The sequence below is a fragment of the Rhipicephalus sanguineus genome, chromosome 2 (assembly GCF_013339695.2).
Source record: "Rhipicephalus sanguineus isolate Rsan-2018 chromosome 2, BIME_Rsan_1.4, whole genome shotgun sequence".
Classification (NCBI taxonomy): domain Eukaryota; kingdom Metazoa; phylum Arthropoda; class Arachnida; order Ixodida; family Ixodidae; genus Rhipicephalus; species Rhipicephalus sanguineus.
The window spans coordinates 123,838,785-123,842,601 of NC_051177.1; the positions used below are offsets into that span (position 1 = coordinate 123,838,785).

At 41.3% G+C, this 3,817-nt stretch overlaps 1 non-coding gene across 1 annotated transcript; it reads right to left on the reverse strand.

Annotated features, from left to right (window-relative positions):
* Positions 1 to 1,045: 1,045 nt before the first annotated feature.
* On the reverse strand, positions 1,046 to 1,127 carry Trnal-aag (transfer RNA leucine (anticodon AAG)). The gene has a single exon. It is a non-coding gene; the product is annotated as a tRNA-Leu (tRNA).
* Positions 1,128 to 3,817: the final 2,690 nt, after the last annotated feature.

Below are 3,817 nucleotides of genomic sequence, written 5' to 3' on the forward strand. Positions count from 1 at the left end.
TTTTGAAGTTACGACGCAGAGTTTATAAATATGTGCATTGGTAACTTAGTTTACGATTGGCAAAATCGTGGCCGTCGAAGAAACAGCTAAGTGAAAGTTGAAGCTAAGCTAGTTGAAGCTAAGCTAGTTGAAGCATTGAAGAACACAGTTATCTTTATCTAGTTCCACACAGCATTTTCCTTTTTATCTGTGCTGCATGGTTCACACGCTGTTGAGGTAGCGCGGGCCGTGAGAGTGCCGGCACGTGCGATTTCGCTGTTTGTCTATTCCACACGCACGCCGTGAAGTGAGCGAGTCAAGCAGTTCCTTAGTTGCTAGATAGATAGATAGATAGATAGATAGATAGATAGATAGATAGATAGATAGATAGATAGATAGATAGATAGATAGATAGATAGATAGATAGATAGATAGATAGATAGATAGATAGATAGATAGATAGATAGATAGATAGATAGATAGATAGATAGATAGATAGATAGATAGATAGATAGATAGATAGATAGATAGATAGATAGATAGATAGATAGATTAGTGCACTCAGCTCGCCAAGGCATTAATACATATAGAACTATGTCATTTCTGACATTTTGATGATACAAGTTAATTGCAGGTGTACAATCTGTCAGATGGCACATGACAGGGGTAATCAAGATTTTCTAGCAGCAGACTGCAAGTTGGCATAAAGTGACTGACGAGGGGGGAAGGGTGACGATGATGATGCCGATGATGATGGTGACGACGACGACGATTCACCGGATGGCTTGTTCCTTGTCGTTATTGTTGTTTGTTGATGTTGTGCTCTTCACGAGCAGCGAGGTGTTCCTCTTTTTTTTTATTTGTTTGCTGTGTGTTGAGAAGAGCAGATGGCTGACAAAGAAAGTTGCAGTAAGGTAATTGCAGCAACGGTATTAACAAAGACGTGAATTTAGGTAATAGCAACTGCGTTGTGCAGACTACTGAAAGCAGATGAAAGCAAAAAAAAAAATGTTATACATCACCTGAGCGTTGAAAACGGATACAAATATGAAATAAAAAAAAGTTTTGGCAGCGGTGGGATTCGAACCCACGCCCCCGAAGAGACTGGTGCCTTAAACCAGCGCCTTAGACCGCTCGGCCACGCTACCGACACCGCTCCAATGCAAGGCACACAAGCTCGCTCTTCCACATGTACTCGATAGGTGACCTACTTTCTTTCCAGTTGCGTGCCATGCCGGCCTCTTCGAGTGCCGCCCCGTTTCAATGAAGGCAAAAAAAGGCTCCATCTCAGAGTGGCATTAAACAATGCACACCACGTATTACCTTGTTAAGAAGCATTCACACACTGCACGCTGAAGTGTGAAGTGGTAGCCAACTCGCAAGGAACCGCGGCATTGTCTGCGCGAACAATGGAGCGGTTTTACAGAAAAACTGTATATAACTGCAGCGCCATTCGTGATTCCCTGAACATTTACCTACCCAGCAGAAAACCCCTGGCGCGTATGTGCCACAGATATCGGGAACGCTGCACTGTTCACCACTGGTCCACTAAAAATAAGGAGAAAGAAAGTAAATATATAAATGAATGGACAGATAAATAAGTAACCTGCGCGCTGCACTTTGCCCGCACAAATGAACATAGAAGTGTTTTAATGGAGCATACGATACGTTTGAAAATTCTCTGCCTTTCCGTACTTTTCATCAAAATTATGTGTAAACTCTGTGCCATGTGCTACGCAGCTCTGCTGGTAGTCCACCTTCGCATAATAGAATGGCTCACGAATTTTAAAAGTGAAGCGTTTCTCAGAGAACCAGAGGCACATTGGCCGTTTCTTTCTTTCTTTCTTTCTTTCTTTCTTTCTTTCTTTCTTTCTTTCTTTCTTTCTTTCTTTCTTTCTTTCTTTCTTTCTTTCTTTCTTTCTTTCTTTCTTTCTCTTTTTCTTTCTAACTGTCTATCTATCTATCTATCTGTAGCTTAGCCAGCAATTTTTTTCAGGGGGGTTTCAACCATACTTTATGTGTGCTCGTGTGTGCGTTTGTAGGTGTGCCTGTATACATGCAAAATTGTACAATTGCAAAATTACAGCACATGCAAACTTGTAGAATTTCAGGAGTTTTGAACCCCCTCTCCCCTCCCCCTGGCTACTTCAGCGCTATCTATCTATCTATCTATCTATCTATCTATCTATCTATCTATCTATCTATCTATCTATCTATCTATCTATCTATCTATCTATCTATCTATCTATCTATCTATCTATCTATCTATCTATCTATCTATCTAACATATGTCGTCATGCTGTCGTGGTCACTACCTGTTTCATTAATGGGGCATATAGCAGAATGTGCATGGTAAACACGAATGACATATCATGACATGGTTTACGTGGCATGCATGTCATCTGTATCATGAGAACAGATGATACGAACACTTCCTCCAGGTATTGCAGAGGGGTTTTTAAGGCTTTCTGGGCTGATGAGTCCGTGATTCCAGGCTCACAAGATCTTTTCTTGCATAAATTCGGGTCATAATGTCATACTAGAGAGTCTGAAGTTTTTTGTCAACGCGGAATAAAGGCACGAATGGGCAAACCAATATCATAATATGCATTCTACTCAGTTTGTCTTCGTTTAGTGGACATTTTGCTGTAACTCGTGTTCAACATGCAGATATGATCAACGGAAGATCAGGCCCACGAAATAATCACCGGCTGGCTTCTCGGCTCGGCACTCGTCCTCTCGGCGTTTCTTCAACATGGCTTTGAATGCTACACACTTGCGAGTCACAGTCACTTCCGTGAGTCTTTTGGGCTGCTTAGAGCCTTCTTTCTGTTCGCCCTTTACGTTCTGTAGCGATTGATTGTGCTCGACGCTGTTCAACAAGGCATGGTACTAAAACACGCATGCATTATGTTCCAATTTACTTCAATAAGCAACCCCACGCACCTTGTGCATACAAACAGGCGCACTTGTCTGTAAAACGTTTGCCTTGTGTTCGCACATATGCAATCTTTTCATAGCCTCCTGTTGTACGCTCATCTAGTACGGCAATCCTCTTTGGCAAAACATCGCTGTGTTTCTGTTTTTCTTTTTGTGGACAATGACATTTTTCATAAATATTGTATAATGTTCATAACTCCTTTGTATACCTTGTCCTTAGTAATCTAACGCGTATGGGCCTTAACCCTATACTGCCGGTTGTCGCGAATTCGCGACATACCAAAAGACACAGACCAAGCAACTCACTAAACGCGCGCTGCCTTCAACGCCAGCTGTTATGTATTTGCGGCGAACGTACCTTTCAGCAGGAGACATCTAGTGCTATCTCGTGTAAGGTATTCCAAGCCGGAAACCGGTGTTGTGTATCAGTTGTAGAGTAGTTCCTATAACTTTGGCACACACCCACGCTGGGGGATTGGCCAAGAACCGGATAGTTTTTAAAATATAATTGTTAAAGTAAAGCGTAGATTTTTTCTATTTAAGAGGAAAGAAGTAAAATGAAAAAAAAAACAGTTAAGAATAGAAATAGAAAATCATATAAACAATGAAGCGGAGAATTTGAATAAGAACGAATAAAGAAATTCTGAAAAGTAGACAAACAAGAGGAAAGATTGATTCTATAGCCTAAATCTCTGTGAACCTTTAAGAAACTCTTGCAGGGCACCGGCAATCTTCCCGTCACTGTATCCAAGAGACAAAGCCGCGAATGAAAGTACATTTAGTGCACTTAACTCCAATCTAAGGAGTCAGAAGACGGTACCTAAAGTCAATTTGCGCAAGGTAGAGTATCTGTTACAGTGAATCAGATAATGTTCTCTTGACTCACGTACTCCCCAAA